Source organism: Dromaius novaehollandiae, chromosome 1, assembly GCF_036370855.1.
Source record: "Dromaius novaehollandiae isolate bDroNov1 chromosome 1, bDroNov1.hap1, whole genome shotgun sequence".
NCBI classification, from domain to species: Eukaryota; Metazoa; Chordata; class Aves; order Casuariiformes; family Dromaiidae; genus Dromaius; species Dromaius novaehollandiae.
Genome location: NC_088098.1, coordinates 165568969 through 165588999, shown reverse-complemented (window position 1 = coordinate 165588999; position 20031 = coordinate 165568969). Strand labels below are relative to the sequence as shown.

The 20031-nt window shown below is 36.6% G+C and overlaps 1 long non-coding RNA gene across 2 annotated transcripts in view; it reads left to right on the top strand.

Moving 5' to 3' along the window:
* The first annotated feature begins 1281 nt into the window (after positions 1 to 1281).
* The window catches only part of LOC112994839 (uncharacterized), a 31749-nt gene continuing 12999 nt past the window's right edge, over positions 1282 to 20031 (top strand). The window contains exons 1-2 of one of the 2 annotated variants that reach the window (XR_003262037.2): positions 9300 to 9346; positions 11012 to 11066. This is a non-coding gene — a long non-coding RNA (uncharacterized LOC112994839). Of the gene's footprint in view, positions 1406 to 9299; positions 9347 to 11011; positions 11067 to 20031 lie in introns of those variants that run through there. The other variant, XR_010391950.1, reaches the window with a different exon arrangement.

Below are 20031 nucleotides of genomic sequence, written 5' to 3'. Positions count from 1 at the left end.
ACATACACAATTGCTCTCAGTTGAACCAGAAGGGGTTCAGTTAGCTGAAAGTGTAGTTTCATAATCAAGCCAAGCAAAGTCTATGCTGCTGTATATTGCTATCTGCCTCCCCTACATTGCCACCAGCAATTACGTAGCCATGAAATCCAGAAGCAGATCTAGCTGCAAACCAGCCCTCCAAAAAGAAAAAAAAAAGTTTATTTTCCATTCCATGATGCAGCTGCTTTGCAACCACAGAAACATTTAGTGCCAAAAGAAGGGAATGTGGGGCTGAGAAAGGGGAAGAGGAAAGAATCACCTTCTTAGCAACATGGGTGCCAAATGATTGTGAAACAAACGCACAGTGTTATTGCAGGTACAGTGAGACAAAACAGACAGCCTTATTCTCCGCTGCCCAGCTAATCCTGCTGTAAGAAAATGTGCTGTACAATGAGCATATAATAAGCCATGAGCAGAGAATAAAACTATTATACCATCCATCACCATATGGAAGACAATTTCATTACATTCCCAGACCCAAAAGAACTGCAGAGTGGGTACAGAGACATCCCAGCACACATAGTCATCTTCGTTTCAGCAGAGCTTATTAGTTCTGCCTCACTCCCAGCTATGAGGCGCTCAGACAGCTTCTTGCAGAGCAACTCAACTGTTTCTCCTAAGCGCCACAGAGCCAGCAGGGCTCATTACGTGGGACATGGCAAAAATACACAGAGCCAGCTCCTGCCTAGTACTGCAACCGACCTAATGAGCTTGCTCAGAACTTGGTGCTCTGGAGGTCGTGGAGCAGCACGGCTGACCCTGAACCACAGCTAATAAGCTGTGCAGCCTTGAGATGTGTTTGGATCTCTCTCTCTGCTGTTCTCCTTTATGATCCTCGTTCTGGGAATGTAGCAGAGTGGTATGAGAGTGGCTTTTAGACCTGAACTATGTTTAGAAGTAATAAAGTTGCATTCCTATTGTGTTGCACCTCCCTTAGTAAACAGGGTCAGCAGTCATTCCTGCCATTTCCAAATGCATAGACACACTGGCAGAAGTGCTACTGGGTTTGGGGGGTTTTATGCTGACTGCTTCTGTGCCCTTACATCATACTCTGCAGTGCTCACAGCTGCAGTTGCACAGTGCAAGGGTACCTGAGCTGCTTCATCATTGTGCAGCTTAGATAAGGCAGGGATTACGGGCTCAGTGCCATGGTATCTATATTTTCCAGTAACAACAACTTCTACTCTCTTTTTTCCCCTTTTCCCTGCCCACAGAGTGTTTTTTGCTGTTGTTCCTCCCACATTGCTGTCGCCTCTCTCATTTGAGAGGACAGAGAAATAGCTGGATTAACTGGCAACAGAAGAAACATAAGAAGCTTTAGAAGACAGAAAGGGAAGAAAATGAAACAAAACAGAAAATTGAGAAGGTAAGGAACTGTATGCAGAGTGAGAAATCTTGAAACTGCCGTGTAACACAAGCATGAATATGCTAAAAAGACAATAATGCCTGAAAGTGAGAGAGAAATTAATCCCATTTAATACCAGTATTTCAACTAATGCAAAAAGTCCTCAGTAAGTAGATAATGCAGTTAACAACTATTACTAAGTGTATGGCTCCTACTTTCTTTCTTTTTCTTTCCTAATTACTTTGCTTCATATAAAAAACTTTTTTAGAAGTTGCACTTCTTTGTTACAAATAATCCTCCTTTTTTCATTCTCAGAGATTTTTTCCTTTGATTTTCCCTGATCTTTTTGACTTCTTTTTAATCATCATTGATCTTCCTTAGAAATACTCTGTTTTCCACATTTTAGCTGTATCTTTTTTTTATTTCATGCTTTTCTATATTAATTTCTTTTCTTTCCTTTTCTTTCTCTCCAGTAACTTCTCCTGTTCATCTGTATCAACCTTTGCCCTGTTCTTCCTTCAATCTTTCCCTTAAAACTTCTTTTCTCCTACTTCTTTTCATATTGGAAAAGGTTCAGGAATGAACTAGAATGCCTAAAAACAAGGGCTTAGCATTATAGATTAAACAACAGATGGTTGAAACTGGTGTAGACTCCTAAAGTTACAAATAGTTTGCCCTAAAACCTGAAGTCAAAATCCTGAGTTAGATGTCTCAGCATTCAGTATGTCACATGAACAAAGTGGCTAAGGATAGATCCTGAGGAACTGGGAGCAGCAAATGCTGTAAACCAGCCCATGGGGGAGTACGGAGGAAAGGAAGTTATGATTATGGCTGTCTCTCTGCTGTCTTTGGCTTCCACCTCTGAGTCACCGGGCATATTCAGATTGTTTACGGTGTGGAAAGGTCCCATCTGAGTGGGGATCACCTCTGTTCTGCTCTCATGGCTTGTCACCAAAGAAGCCAGCTGATGTGCATGTAGGCAGGGTAACCAAGCAGTTAACAAGTTTTCAAGGGTGAAATTCAGAGAGCTGCAACATGTCTTAAATTAGCCAGAAAGCCTGTGCATCTGAACTAAGTTCAATGAGAGTGGATTTTAAATTTAAGGGTGTCAGTGGCATCTTTCAGAATCTATGCCAAGCTGCCTTGTCAAAAATCTCCCCACCGATCTCTGTGGGCTAAAGTCAGGCCTTATGAAAGTCAGTCTACCTAATTTACTGGAAAAGGCTAACAGGAAAATGATTATTCTCTACAAATACATGCATAAGAAAAAGGAATTTGGTATCTGAGCGTTGTCTGGGAAAAAGGAATTTGGTATCTGAGCGTTGTCTGGTCTAGAAGACAAAAGCATAGCAAGATCCTATGGCCAGGTGTCACTATTAAACACATTTGTACTTGGAATGAGATACTTCTGTCTTAATCAAACTTTGGAGCTGGTTCAGAAAAATTTTCTGTCATCTAGGCAGAAGTATCTGAGTATCTTCCTGGGCAGGGGATGTGCTGCACAGAAGCACCTAATAAGAAAGAATGGGAAGAACCAGTGTAACAGGAAGACTTGGTACATCACTATGCACTAGAGGTTACACCACGTGAGCTAAATTCTGGGTGACAGCAAGTACACTGAATACACTGAAAATACACTGACACACCTGGATCCACACCTGAACAGACCTCTGGTGAACCATTAAATTCCAGGAAGTTTTTTTTTTTTATCAAGGAAATAACTCATAGATAGCATCAAATAATGCCCTGCAGTTGTCTCAATCAACAGGATATATTGTCTCCTTTTAGATTATTATATTCTTCTGGTTACAGATAGCAGATAAAAAAGCAAGCCTAAATCAAAGTTGCTAACTAAAACACTCCATGTAGTTTATAAACATCTGATTATGCTGAATTTAAGTTAAATCATTTTCCATTTTCAAAGGCAGTGTGGTAAAACAATTACATTAAAAAAGCATCAACAGTAAGTTCAGAAAAAAGTGGCTTATCATTAGCATACCATTACCCATAACAAAAATATGAGGAAGTAGGAACGTATATGTAACAAAAATTAAAGTATACAATTTAGATCCATGAAGCAATCCAAAATGAGCTCAGGAAAAAAAAAATACCTACAATAAATAATTAACAGTGATATGGTCAAATTAGATAAAGATATCAGCCAGGCTAAAACAGTTCTAGTGAGACTTACAAGGTACTTAAGATGATGTAAAATGATGCCAGGGTCAATGGTATCTGGAGAAGATGTTAAATTGAGTAAAATGAGCCATGAAAGGACATTGTTAACAGCCTGAAAATGAAGGACATTGCAAACATTTTCAAGGGCAATATTGGTAGAGCACTCCCATTTTAATTTAGCATTATTACTAGGAGATAGTAGGTATGGAAGTGAATCTATAACTATACTGTGAAAACTTTTTTTTCAGCACCTCTGTAGGAAAATGAATCAGTGCAGTTTACTGATTACCCTTGCGAAGTATTAAATAGATGATAATACTCAAATTACAAATGTTAATGTAACTGTAAATCTAAAAGGCATTACCCCTACTAACAGGAGAAAAAAATTAGCACATTACAACATAAATACAAAACAAAATAGAAAAATGATAACATCACAAGCTACTAGTTAGAAATATAGGATACACCTTCTCCATCCATAAAATGGGTTAAAGTAATTGTTTTAGAGTGATGTTACAAGGAAAAAAAACAATTGATTTACATCAGAAATGTAAAAAGTGTCCCAGTAAATTATTGCTTCAGCATTACTGACTGTTTGGAACAGTATAAAAATTTTATGTGCTACAATCCATTTCCTAATGATGAATGAAATAATAAAAAGTGGTATGTACAATTTATAGTAATAAGAATGATTGTTCCACAAAAGCCACAATAACTACCAATGTCCTTGCCAGCTAATTTAAAGCAAGGTCAAGTAACTCTATGCTAAGTACATCATCTTAGACGTATCTTAATTCAAAAGGTTTAAATTCTACCTGTGTTGTCTCTGCTAGTGTTTCCTATTAGGAGCTTCCCTTGGTTTTGAGTCCTCCCAGTGGAAATATGAGGAACTGGGTATCTTCATAGACTTTTAGCTCTCTGAACTGACTATACAGGGAACATAGTACATCTACACAAATTTGTGCATTTCAGTCAGATGCTAAAATTTGGTGTCATGAGCCTAATCTTAAGTGTTGAGAACAGTACTGCACTCTGAAAACCATACTTAAATGAAAATATACTTTGTCTAAAGAACCACTACTGAAATCATATCAATTATACCATTTTTTTCAATTACATATGAACTGATGCCATTAAATGCAGCAAGACTGATGAAGTTTGGAGTTCTAAAGATAATGTATAGATTGGTATAAAAGCAAATATATATATATATATCTTTGAAGAGTTCTTATTTTTGGCACTTCAATTTTTAGGTACTCAACCTGAATTTTTCTTAAAGGACATTGAGAAAAGGTTGATAGCTGGCCTTTGCAAATCAGGTTTCCCTGAGGTTAAGTGATTCAGATACTCAAAATCACCAGTGACTTTTGAATATTTTAATCATTGTGTTTATTTCTAAAACAATGGAACAGAAATGTCTAGAATAAAAATCATCTAGATCTACATGCATAAATCTGAAAACTTCAGTCTTTCTTTAGTTTCATATTCTCCTCTTCAATATTCTGAAGAAAACCTGGGTTTTGATTTTTTTTCTGAAATATAACAAGTTACACTTCCTAAGAAGAATGATTTAATATCACTGTCATACTGACCAAAACATAGTCAAAATGCTAGAGATGTTAGGAGATTTTGTATGAGATAATCAGTGCTATTGCAGCAAAAGTTTATATTGATAAATGGTAATTTGAAAAGTATATTCAATATATAATGGCCCAAACAAACTGATCATACAATGTTTTGCTGCCTTTTTTATATGTGGTGTATTCGCCTAGGTGTATGGATATGATGGTTGTACTTGTATTTTTTGTTTGTTTGTTCTTATTTTCACATTCATATATAACTATTGGGTTTTTTTAGTCCATTTATGAGGGCTCCAGAGTCCACACATTTAAACTTAGTTAAGCAAGAAGCATTGGTATTTAATTAAAATAAAATATTCTCTTTTTAACTGTGTTAATAGATATGAGGCGAAAAATCTGAGGAAATGGTGACCTTCACTTCTTGCTCCTGCAGTCCATACAGACAATGGGAATAAAAATATTAATCTTGGCAATTTCATGTAAATGAATACTTACCATAATAATATTTTTCATATTCTACATTTTCATATATAAATGCTTTATACAACTTCTACTTCGGGACACGATAAAATCTACTTTTAACTGATAAACACCAGCAGTGTTTCCTGTTTTTAATGATGACTAGTTTACAGCACATTCATACTTTGTTTAGGCAGATAGAAATTTGTACATGGTAACTGCGTTTTATATACCTTTCTATTACTGAATCTTCTGTCTTGCAAACTTTTTTTCAGGTACTTAATCTTACTACTGAAAGTAAGCTCACTAGGTAGTAAAGATAAGTACACATGGAAGTAACTACGAGACTGAGCTTACTACACAAATTTTATCTTACAGTAGGCAGAAGTTACTTTCTGCTTCCATAATGGTTTATTTATGACAGTTATAATGATGGGTAACAGTAAGATTAGAACAAGTGTACATTTTGTTTCCATTGCCATTGTTTTCTGAAAGAAACCTTAATGGCATTTTTACTGCGTAAAGATTTAGTTAAAATCATTTTATAATGTTGTTATCACTGAATCTTTAACAGCAGAATCAATTTACCAATTACCATGCTTTTTGTTCTGTTTTAAAGAACTACATCTGAGATGACATCCTCAGTTTCTTGTATCAAGCCGACATTGTAAGGAAAGCATCAAATACAGGATTTATAATAGAAATGCTGAAAGACCATTAAATATAGTGGTGCTGTTGGGCATCTCTCTATTTCTCTTAGAGTTTCTCAGTAATCATTTGCCCTGTGCCAAACAGTATTACAATAGAAAATAAATCTATTGAAACTGAAATGTGCCCGTCTCCATTTCAAAAGAGAATTTGATATCAAGACTGCAAGGGGAGCAAATTAAACCAAAAGATAAAATCACATCAAGGTGACTGGTTTGCTATCCCTTCTATTTTTATACTATTTGATGTTATAGATAAGCCCAAAGCAATATTATAAATTGGAACAAACCAAAAACTTTGCAAGTGTTTAGACTCCAGGAGTCATCTCAACAGTCTGCAGTGATTTTGTTTCTCATTTTGAGATCTGAAAGACTTTTGGAGGTAGAAATTCATTATCCAAACCTTCCTTGAATCAGACAGAGCTGGTAAAGATCTGATACTGGAACAGAACAGACAGAAGTCAGAAAGGTCTGAACAGTTTTGTTAGTTCCCAGGGGTCATAGTTTCTTCAGCTGCACCTTCCTAACTGGTAGCTTCTACATATAACTTTGAACCCCTGTTCATAAACTGATGATGTCCCCATAGTGTGTGCTACGGTTCCTCTTCTCCGTTAGCCTGTCATCGCTCCCAGCCTGCTTCACCTGTTCCTGTTTCCCACAGCTGTTTCGAGAAAAGGCTCAAGCTTGAGTTCCTCCAGCCTTTGCATGCATAATGCGCAAAGCACAACATTGTCCTGGGCACCTGTACAGAAACACCAGGCAACTGAAAAACAAACAAGCAAACAATAAACAGGCTGCATCCCCCCCCCCCCCCGCCCTCCCCTTGGGGAGCCATGTAAAGAGCTAGTGCCAGGCTTTCCAATCTCTCATACATAAAACACTATTAGTAGAAACACCCAGAATGGTATACAAACGTTATTCTAGGAGTTTAAGGAATCCTATTGCACATATAAAGGAAAGCTTGGAAATCCTTGTATTAGCTTGTAATTTGGAAGCATTATCCCTGTGAGTGGAAAGCAGGTTATTAGACTTTTTTGACTGAGCCAGTAGGATTTCACTGATTTAAGAGATTTCCTCCATCTCATTCATTTGAAGAATGGTTTCAAAGAACAATTTATTTATTAAATACATTTTTCTTCCTTAATAATGATGGCAAGTAGATAGATAATAGCTTTACACATACAAGAGCAGTCTTACAGCTTTTGCCTATATTGTGAAAAGTCATGTCCTTATTGTGAATCATGCTACATTTAATTTTTTTTCCTAAAGCCCAACCTCCTTGAATTTTAAAAAAATTCAAAATTCTTCCATATTTTTCTTTTCCTTTTTCTAATGGAATATAATGATATGGCATAACTGCAAAGGAAATATCTGGACTGAAAGAACCGTCAAATGCTTCAAGTGTTACCAATTCATACAAATATTTTGAGATCTCACAAACTGGCCTTTCTTACGATTTGATATTTTCAATTGTATGGTTAAATGCATGTCAACTACAAAATCAAAAATTTTATTTTTGTGTTTGTGCAACATCTAGGAATATTTCTGGAAAGTAAAAATTATGGTCACATGTTGTGAAAATATTTAAAACTTATCTTCTGTATTTAACGTAGTTTGACATGTGCAGCATAAAGTCAGTAAATCCCATGTGTATTAACTGCCACTATGAGGTTTATTCTTGAAATAATCTGTGTTGGTTGCTTCCTTACAGATATGTTAGAGGTTAAATATTTCTTTTGAATCTTTAATGAGGGTTTGATTTTAATTATATTCACTTACTATGTAAATTAGTTCTAAATCACTCAGCTTATTAATAACATATCTAGAGTTGCAAAATAAATGCCATTCAAATTTCATTAAACATGCTTACAGTTTTGAGCTCATAAGGAGTATGCATACTTAATTATGTCACAAATTAACAGATTGTTTTACTAGTTAAAACAATGTTTCTCGTTAGCTGATTTAAAGATTGGCAAATGTGGTACAGATGTACGTACTTTTCTTCTCTCAAAGCTAATAGGAAAAAAAACTCTTTATAATGTTCATTTTCATTTCAAAATGCAGATTAGGCTACACTAATTTCCCCCTTGAATTTGAATCTATAATCATATGAAATTAATGCTCTGTTCCTTCATGCTTTTCTGAACTGTGCATTTTCTGATGGAAACTCCTGTTCCTAGTGTATGAATCAACTGTTTCTAATGAAGTTGTATATTAGATTGACTTTTAAGCATAAGATACATAGGATTGTATATTTTCAGCCCTTCAGGATATCTGAGTCACATTTTAATATTTAAAATGAGAATAAATGATACCTACATGATGTAATACATACAATTCAAAAGGAAAAGTGAATTAATGTAATCTTCTGTTTACTTAATGTAATTACGGAAAGAGGTTTTAACAATAATTCTTCCTATTGCTATTGTAGTTTCTTTTTCAAAATCTGAAAATTCTTGTCAAATATTAATTAATTAAACCTTCTGTTTATATTCCCATTTTCTAAAGCCAGAAAAAAGATACTGAGAGAGGTTCAGAAATTTGTTCAAGGGTTTGCAGCCAACGAGCAGCAGAACTGGAAATAAAATATCCAGGGTCTTTATTCATTAGATCATACCAGTGTTCCCCCAAAAAACAATTTGCCACTGGTATATGCAGACAAGACTGCACTTTACATTTTTGGAACAGTCTCAGCAATAAGTCTAAATCTTTTGCATGCTTTCCTCTAACCCTTTTTCTGTAATGTGGAAGGTATTACTCCTGCAAAGATTTCCACAGGATTCTGTACAGCACGAACAGTTGTACGGAAGTTATTGCTGCAAACTGATAAAAAATAAAGCTAAGCATATACATATCTCTTATAAATAAAAAACATAGTTTCTTTTTATATGCTGCAAATGGGTTCTTTGTGGCTTTTTTATAAACAGGTTTTCAGAAATTAACTATACTGTATTGGAAAGGTAATTAATGTTTAATTCATTTCATTTAATTAGGAATTGAAGCAAAAAGTCTATTATACATATCTGCATTAATATCAGGTAAGTTCATAATGATCAGAACTGTTACAGCACCTGACTAATGAAGGCAGAATTAGAAAACAGAATGAAATTTCAGTGAAAATCTATTTCCACTTTCAAAGCAAATGCATTAGGCCTTAGGAAGCTTTTGTATCTCCATTACTAATGTTAGTACAGAACTGATAAGTATTTAGCTATGATTCTGGGGGCAGCAAAGTAACAGAATAAAGCAGCTTTTCTCCTATCTCACAAAATAGTTACCAGTCCCCAGATCTTTCCATTCCTAAAAACTCTCCAGTGCCCTGAAGCATTTGCAATCCTGTATATATAGGAAGGCTCAGGCAGGATGTGGCTGCCCAAAGCTCCTTTGGTGTCAAGCAGCAGTTCAGACTGCCTGCTTCTCCAGGTTAGCAAACCCTGTTAATTCCCCCACCCTGTTTGGCTAAAAGTTAATTGCTGCGAGCGGCCAGGCTTGGACATGCTTGTTCTGAGGAGATGGATGCCTGTCTCTCAGAGGACCATGCTGAAATTCAGGTGTAGAAAGGGAGACACCTGTGTTCGGCGCCGTGTTTTTGCAAAAAAGAGTCTCGTAGTTGGAACGCTGACCCGCAGTATGGGAAAACACAAGATTTCCCCCTCCCTTTGAGAGTGCTTGAAGGCACACACCTGAGCAGTGGCCTGGGGCTCCAGTCAGTGCTTCCTTGAATGCATTTTGCATTACGTGATCACTGAATGAAAAGCAAAAATGTTCTCAGGAGTGAAGCAGAAGCTCTGGCCTCTTTCACCACCCAGAGGAATGACCTACATGCCACAGTGTAATCATGCTCTCCCATACTTTTTTTTTGTTTTGACTCCATGATACCTGCTTACAGCAGAGGTTTTGGTTTACTGTCACGTTGAAAACAATGCAGGGTTCAGTTTTTTCGCTGTCAGGAGGGAAGTTTCAATGAACCGGACTATTACATAAAAGATGATCAATGCTGCCACTATGCTGCTCCATTTGATGCCCCTCCTCAGAGGAGGACTCATTTAAACACATCTGGGGGAACATCCTGACACATCTGTGTTCCCAGTAGTCAGTGGAGAGTGGATGCCTAAGGAGCTGTTCCTCTCTGCTTTTAGAGATACCTTCTTCCTTCCTTGGACATTACAGGGGGTTGAGGTGGTTGTTTTAAGTAGAATGGGTCACCCCCTCTACGCAATGCATCTAACATTTAGTTAGGCAATGTGTACTTAAATAAGTCGCCTAAAACTGGGTTGCAAGATTTCTCCAAATTACAGCACTATAGATCCGGTTATTTTGGGTCTACACCAGAAGGAGTACAGGTTTAGTAAAACTGTGTTTTAACTAGAATCACACTTTAATTATAGCTACTAAATTACTACAAGATTTAAATTTGAAGAGAGAGAAAATACGTGAGCAACCTAAACAATAATTGGAAGATCTGTATACAGATTCAATAGAATTAGTAGAAAAATAATAGTTTTTTATTGAGCTAATTCTGGAAAATATTTGGATCACAGGTAATATTTAATGAAGTAAAACCGAACTTCAAAATATTGATTCATAATGATTGCCCTATTAATCCATGCTTAAAAAGAGTGTGCTCTAGAAAATTCTTTTTTAATTTTTAAAAATATTATTTGTTTTGCCTCTTCTTCAGTATTTTTGTCTATTCATTACAGAATAATAACACCACATTAAAAAGTCCTTGTGTGAAACCTGTAGATGAAACTAAACGTAAGTGTCAACTCCCTGTATTTCTGTCTAGCTATGTGTTTTGTTTGGTTAATATTGCTAAGCATGTTTCAGTTGCCAGGTGACAACATGCTCAGAAATGGCTGCTATTCTTTTCAAAATAAAATTTCACATAAACATGCCTTTGCTAAACATTCTTCTCTGTCAAATAAAATTTTGCTTTTGTCAATTCTATTTTAGGGAGAGCAAGGTCAAAATAAAAAAACAAAAGTATCTTAACAGATGTGAAATTCTTCCATAAAAGGATTCTGCAAAAATATTTTTGGGAAAAAACCAGGATTTCCTATGATCACTCTTGTTTCTTATTAAATTATATTAAATATACGTATTTACATTCGACCATTTTAAAAATAAGAATAAAGGAACTACATATTCAAATGTCAGTGTTTCAAAACTGACATGCCATGGAAAAAAAGATGTTAGAAATCTGTCAGATATCAATATTAAGCAGAGTACCAAAAATACAGATTTAAAATGAACCAGACAGCTTATTTAAGGAATTAAAGGAGCCATGACTGTTAATATTGCTAGAGCTTTCAGTTCTACACCTGAGAATACTTTTCAAGACATCAATAGAAATAACAGAGTTGGGACACAACACATTATTAGGTGGTCCTTCAGTTCCTAATATACTAATTTGCTGTAGATGCTACTTTTGAAAGAAGTAATCTGTCAGAGCTATTTTTTTTTAATTATTTCAAAAAATGTCTGACCTGCATTGTGGTGAATTTTATGGCAGCAGTAGCTTTCTCTTCGTGGTTTGTGTAGGTTATATTCTTTTATTTATTACTTCAAGGTTAAAAAGAAAACAAAAATAATTTACATCAATATGGATTAATGAGCTCAATCATGTAGATGCAGATACTGACAAAAAATTGTAATCAAATATTTACTTGCCAAACCATTATTCGGCAACCACAATAAATGATCTTTCGAACTATCTTATATCTTATATAATTACACTGATATCAAAGGAACACTATATTCAACAAGTGTGAGACCACAGAAGTTTCTGTGCCTTAGACTGTATTTATTAGGCAGGTAATCAAAATAATTATCTCCCATTGAGAACGGATGATCAGAATCAACACAAGAAAATGCCCTCTGTAGAGTGAAATAGAGTTGCTATTTTCACTTCCAAAATTAATCTTGCTCATTGTTAGACTCCTGATGGATGTGCCCTTAATCACTGCCACACAACCCCTGCACAGTTTTATCACTTGGAAGTGTTAGATGAGAAGCAGGAAGAGAACAGATTTCCTTGAAAGGGTGGCACAGCAGTTTCTTCTGAATAAAAATGTGTGATTTCCAAAAGGGCAAAGCTGTGATCTAAAAATAGCATTAGAAGGAATCGCTTCAGGAAACTCATCTATAATGTCTCAAAATGGACAAACCAAAGAAAAGGCTTGAGGGTCTGGATATTCTGTGGCTTCTCTTGCTTCACTAGTTCAAAATAACCATAAGGATCACATAATAAGTCACAGGAGAAATCCTAATGCCTGTGAATTGCTGGATGATGTAGCTGCTCTTACACTCTTCTCCAAAATGGTGGCATAAGAGACAAAGCTAGAGAGTGGGCCTGGGTTTGAATGTAGCTAACTCCGGTTGGTCTATAATGAGTGAGATATAAAATGATCTTTAACTGACCCCAGAAAACTTAAGGTAATTTAAAAGGTAATTTTAAATCCTCCCCCTGCCCACCGCCTTTTTTTTTTAAACAGTTCTGTTCTAGTTACTGTGGAGGCTCTAGCACTTTGAGTACGTGCTTTGTAACTGGTTTAGTGCAGAGATGAAGACACACTTTTTTGTAATAGCTTCAGCACTTATTTCAAAGTGGTCACTTGCTATAACTCTAGCACAGATGCAGGTTGCACAACCTCACCTGAGATACCGTTCTCCACTATTACAGATTATCCAGGCTGTGCCCTTCATATCCTTTTAAATACTTCCTTCCACTCCCTCATTTTCTCTCTTTATTCCAACGCAAAAGCTCAGTTAGCTCCAGGGACTGGTCCTGAAATATAGAATCATTTATTTTCAGATGGCCTTCTTGCTGTTCAGTGATCTGTGTGAAACAAACTAGTGGCTGAAATTCAATTCCTACAGCACAGTTGCTCCACAAAAAGTAAAACTACCATCAATGTCATCAGGGAGATTAGGGATGAGCAGGCATACCCTTACAGCCAGTGCTAGGACTAAGGTATCTTTGTGTTAAGTAACTTGCAGTACAATCCCTTCAATGTAATTGTTCTATAAATACATGCAGCACTGCAGTCATGGATGTTGCCAGTCTGGGAGTCTACAAAAACACTACATGAAATTTTTAATGTCTCATACTGACCAACAGACAATGCCCGATCAACATTTACTTGCATTGAAAGCGAGAGAGGACATCAAGAAATGCCGCTAGGCTCATTTTCTGTATTCTGTCTGTGTACCGACATTACTCTTAATATTATCCCTGGGAACACTAGCTACTGCAGACACAGAACGTGCTCCTTCCTCCAGGCCGGATTATATGCCTGTGAGCACAACCTGGCTGCTGAACCCATCATTGGGGTTTCGATGGGAACTTTGCTTCTCTGGGGACTCTGCCTTGCACAGGCTCCTCTGGCCCAGCAAAGGTTTACAGGGTCCCCACCACGTAGCCAGGCCCTAAGGACACTCCTGGAGTGATTCAGTGGCCTCACCAGAGTATTTGAGGCGTCCAAAGGTATCTGGCTGCCTTGCTAGCTGTTTCTCCAGGAAGAGTGTGGATCTCCTGTAGGCCCATATCTGTGAGCCCCATATGGACTCCTCCAATGCCTTAGACATTTAGACTAGCATTCAGTGTCTGTCTTTAAGTAGTTGACTCCCATCCCATCTGACTCGTTTAGCTGAAGTTTTTGGAAAATGATTTTTATTCAGTGCTTGCTTGCTGTCTCTCGGCTTTTATGTTAATCTTGAAATTAGGTGTTTTCTTTGGGGTTTGGTTTGGTTTTGGTATCTAAATAGTAAACAAAACTGCTTGCAAAGCTAGGGTAAAAAAGGATGAATAATACACTGGGAAGGGACTATGCATGATAATGTCTGAATTTCAGATGTAATCATTCTCTTTAAATTTGTCTTTCTGCCCAGTTTGAAGTTTGTTGTCTGCACACTTCCTGAAGGCTTATATTACTTAATCTAGAAATATATTAACAGTTCAAAGTTTATTTGGCTTCAGTGATGATATATACATATTGAAGGCAATTTATCATATAAAAGCTTAAAAATTTCTAGCTTTTTTTGTTGATAGGTTATAGAGCATAAAACGTGCAATGAAAAATTGCTTCAATGTGACTTTTGAACCATCCTGTCAAAACGCTTTATCACTGAGCTATTGGGACTAGCTTTGCTGGTGTGAATTAGCCCCTCCTTTCTCTCTTCTCAGCCTTAGAGTCTCATGATGTGAAAGGGTGAATGTTGCCACATTAGTCATCATCAAAGAAAGGATCAAAAGCTCAATATAATATATAACAGGAGATACATTAGGGTGCAAAGTGCTATTTTAGCAACATTAGAAGGAAATCATTTTCAATCACTTAAGTACAGGGTAGGAGCTATTTGGTAACTAGATAGCCTGAAAGCACACAGGTTTGACTTCTGTACTTGCCAGTTTCTAAATTTAGTGGTTGTGTTTGATAGACATGAATGCACTTCTATCTCATTCATTAATTGCATATCTATACAACATGAGTTTTTTGTTATGATTCAGAATACAATTTATTATTTTTCATACGTTATTTTTCTCACATTATTTTTCACACCTCTGTGAATATAATTGAAAGCCAGATATTGAAGGCTGTATTCTGCATGGCCCAAGCACTTTGAATGACTTTCTCAGTTCTGTTTCTGCAAACTAAATACTGATACCCTAATGAAAACAAAGTCTTGTGTTTTTCAGCAGCCTTACAAAAAAGTGCACAAGTTAACAAGGTTGCAGAAATATAGCAGGGTTGTAACCAGGCCTCCTGAGCAAAGTATCTACATTCTGTGATTTGAATGTTTAAGAACTTTTGGAGAAACCAGGCGGAATGTAATAACTGCTCTGCATGTAGAAATCTTGGAGATCCAAATCTATGATAGTTTTCCATGTAGAATTCTCTTTGATGTCAATGTGGTTTTGAACCCTGATCAAGAGCCAGAGTAAGCCGCATTCCTTTGCATTCTTCTCCTACGTTATCATTTTCTTTTTCCTTATTTAGAAGTCTTAAGGGAAAGAGAATTTAAAAGACTTGGTTCCTCTGTAAAGTAAATGCAAATATCATTACATCTGAGTAACAAGATCTTTATTTAGAAATCTAAACACAATCAGAGGAGTTATTCAAAACACTTCCTAGAAACTGAAGCATATTGACTAATGTGAGGAGACAGCTTAAGGGAGCACGCATTCACATTACCTCCTAACAAGGATTGCCTGCCACTGAGACTTAAGTAACTCAATGAAGAGAAGCGCTCACAATATTAGCAAAGCAGGCTTTTGAAACACTGTCACTTTTATTAAACCAAAGTATTTAAAATCTTTAATGTGATCAAGATGATGGGGATGTTATGCAACTTCAATATAATTATTTTCTCAAATAGAAGGCAGTCCAGATAGTTCTCAGATAGAAGCAGTCCTAATAGGTGATATGAATGTACCTGCCCTGTTTGGAGAAGGAAATAAAATGTGAACATGATGCATGTGCATAAGCTAAATGGGTACGAGCTACACTGTGTCAGCTGGCCCCAGAACCGGAGAACAATTCCTAGCTCACATTAATCACTAGAATAGACTTAACCTTTGAGTACTACATGCTAGAAATTATAAAGCATTATTTATATTCATTTGAAAAATAAAAATTAGTTGTCACATAATCTATGATAAATTTCCATGTCAGCATTTTATCGATATTTGCATACTAATTCTTTAAACTATGTTAAATCATTTATTATAAAAGATAATGAATAAAAAGAATGAAAACTATACTTGTGGTATTATTCCTTGCAAAGAAACTATTCAATAATTTCATCTCTTTGTTCTCTTATTAATTTGTTTGCAAACAAATCCTGATTTTCATAAATATATTCACAATTCATTTACTGAACAGCCTGGATGAAACAATGTACAATTTATATCATGACTAGTGTAGTACGCATTAGTACATAAAAATATGACTAGTGGTGTGTATAAAAAATAATCAACCATATATTACTAGAGAAAGATTCTTTCCATTAAGCAGGAGTGTCATTGTGGCAATGGTTTACTGCTGCTATGTTGCTGAACGGTATGCTGATACAAATGCAAATGCACTGATGTGCGTTATGAAGGCCATGCCCTTCTGCCCTTCAGTTAAACCTGTGCTCCTCTTTCCAGTTGATAGCTATGAGCTTGAGGTATCACTAATTTCAGACTCTATGGGCTGAATTTAAAATCTCATTGTAGAAGGGATAAAACTCAAAGAGGCTTTTTATATTTGTCCAGTTGTGATAATCTCTTTACTGTCTAATTGTCATAAAGTTTAAACTTGAATTTAAAATAGATGGGGTTGAACTCGAAAGCAGGACTTGAACACAGAAGGATGAAAGTTTCTGTTTTTAACTTGATAGAATATGATTTTGACCCTTCATTCTGTAAGGAGTGAATGCAGTATTTCACTTGTGCATCTTCAGTTAGAATGTTGCTGGTCATTTAAAGATTATTTTCTGATTCAGCTCTCCTAACTTTAATCAACTAATTGGGGTAAGTCAATGGAGAGAGGGGCATTTCTACGGGACAGCTCAGCCAAGGGGCATTCTTAATAAACGTCTTTATGTTGAATTTCCTCTTTATGAAAATGTTCTGGGTAATGGAATAAAAACCAATAGCATTCTGTATGATTTGGTACTAAGAATGTCCTTTTTTTCTCAAATTCTGTGGATACGTTTAGAAAGAACTGTAAAAGTAAAATATCTGTTACATTCTGTAGCACTCCTGTACCAGAAAAATCCTTATTCCAGCAATTTCTAAACAGCAGGTTATTTTACTAAGCCCAAGTGGTTCCTGTTATTTTTCTGTTTTGACGAGACTCACAAATTGATGCTCATTTTATATACATACAAACAAATGCAAACTGTTTGCATTGCAAATAAACTTATTGTTGTACTACTTTCTCAATATTTCAAATTATTTTGGGGAATGTTTTATAAAGTTGGAAAGTTTACAGTAAGGACTTCCTCCAGTCAGTGTCCAAAGGTATGTATAGTAGGAAAGTTGTGGTTTCCATGCCTGGATTCTGACAAACCACTTGCGCTTAAGCTGATGAGCTGCTTCAGTAGGGACTTAAGACCTAGGAGATTAGCTGCAACTGGAAATGTACATCCTCTTGCTTAACTTTATTTACTTTTCTCCAAGGCTTGTTAAGTAGCCTGAGTCCACACTAATCCTTCAGTATCTACTTTTGACAATTCCTGTCAGGGAAAGGATAAGGATGAACATAATCAGTGGTATCACTGGCACCCCCCTCCAAAAACAATCTGTTGCTCCTCTGCTATTCTGTAGATGAACTTGCTGAAAAACTTAATGAAGTCCGTACTAAACAAGTACTTTGTAACTTGCATTCATTTTCCTGCTTTTAGGTACCACATGGTTCCTGTTAGTTTTCTGTCGTGATGAGATTCACAAATTAATGTTCATTTTATATGCATGCAAACAACTTTGAGAAGTGTTTGGATTTTGACTAAAAAAATCATGGCTCGTCTTTCCTAACCAGAAGTTATTATATCATCTTGCATCTGAGAAGAATTATGACCTTTTCAATTACTATTTTCAAAGTAAATTCTACTTTTTATTTTCCTGTGTGGCATTTTCTTCACATATAAAAATATATGTGGAGAGGGGAAATAAATCTTTTCTTGACTCTACAAAGATATATCATTTCAATAGTTTTGAGACTTTTTAATGAAGTCCAAATTCTGCTGGTAAATATTATACAATAGGAACGATAAAGCAAATAAAACAAGGATTCTTTGAAAACAGATGATGGGGCAGCATACAGTGAATAATGTTCATCTTCCACAGAGAATGGAAGTAGTAATAGTTTCAAGATCCTCTTTATTTTGCACTGAACTATGAAGCAGAGAAATTATCACTCTGCTGAAGAAAAACCCACAGAGACCCAAGGAATTTCACAGCTTGAATAAAGTAAGAGGCTGGAAAGAGACTCAGTGCTGTTCTGCCATAATGCTACATTTTCCCCTCAATATAGTCACTCTCTCAAATAGACACTATCATGGAGACTACATAAATATTAGTAAGTTACGTAAAATGAAAATAAACTATATTCATGGAAGTTTTGTGCATGAGTGTGCCTGGGGAGGACATGCAACAGCCTCTATAAGGAGCTAAATTCTTCATTAAAGTGCAGGTATTAATTGCTGCATTATTATAAAATGACATTGAAAAAAGGAGTATAGAATTAGAAGGGGTTTACAGGATTATCAATTCAGAGCTTTTTACTGCAGGCAGTACATCATATGGCCAGTTCTGTAAACATACCCTGCTCCATATTAACAGCCATTAACTTTCCCCAGCTTTTGTCCTTCTCCCATTGCTTTTGGGAGGCTGTTTTAAAAACTGGCTCCTCTATTACCAATCTCTTTTTCTCTCACTCTCATCTTAATATTTGTCACAAGGTGAAACCTACCCAAAAGCACAGCTCGGATGAATGTTATGTAATTTTTGCTAATTTCACACTTTTTGTAACCCATTTGGGGCAGGAGTTCAAGAGGGTGGCAGAAACTCCAGTGACAGCTGCTAATTGGCCTTAGAGATGGAGAAAGCCCAAGATCTTCACCTGAGGCTACACGATCAGTGAGGCCACTGCGAGTTAACCTGAAAATCTAATCTAGAAGCAATAAATAGTTGAAACAACAGCTCCTCGGTATGGGGTGGAGGTCTCGGTACAGGGACATCTTGATGTGATGGAGAGGCAGAGCCGTGGGGCCAGGTCGTGAGGCCGGTTTGTAACCGTCCTTTTTTTGCCAATGTTATCCTTCAGGCTAACTCCCTGGTTATTACCCTCCTATTACATTTACTGGGAGCGTTTGTTTTTCTTGGGAAACTCAGCCAAGCTCTTTCAGTCTTTTCTTGCAGGACGGGCTGCCTGTTTCTCTGATCTTCCTGTTCCCTGTTCAACTTTAATTTAGTCTATTGCGAACACGTGTGATCAGAACGGCAATGCCTCCCGTCGAGGGAATGACCAGTGCTGTTAGACCACGTGGTGCAGGGTAGCTCATGTCCACGTTTCTCAGGCCTAGCCCCTTCTGGAGCTGCTCTAAATGTCCACACTGCACAGCTCTTCATTGCAGCTCTCCTGGTGCTAACACAATTATTACTTTTCACCGGGATGTTTTCAAGTCGGTGTTCAAATAATGTAATGTCCATCAGAGTAATGTTTTCACATCTCAATGCCATGCACAGCTTCTTTTTTTTTTAAGGGAACTTGCTTGCTTATGCAAAAAAAAAAAAAAAAAAAAAAAAAAAAAAAAAAAAAGAGCCAGAAGTGAGCCAACACTTACTGAATGAGGATAATTAAAGGAGCAGAGCCCAGTAAACTGGGGAGCTATTATCTGGCCATGAAGAGGTATCCTCAGGTGGCCAGGGAGCTGGGACCTCTTAGCAGCTTCCCTGCAGCTTTCAGGAAAGATACAAAGAAGGGAGAGATGACAGTGAGGTGGTGCCAGTTACCCAGCATTTTCACAACCACCTACCAAGAAGGTACAATGCATTATGGCCAAATTTTCCAGAAAGCAAGGCATTATATTGTGCATTTGCTGTGTTTTCCCAACTTCATGATTACCATCCATCTCTAATAAAACTGGACTTGTTTATGCACAATTTCAATTTGCTTGTACCTGGAAGAAGTTCAGTCTGCTAAAGATGCTTTACCAATTATGTATAATTTTC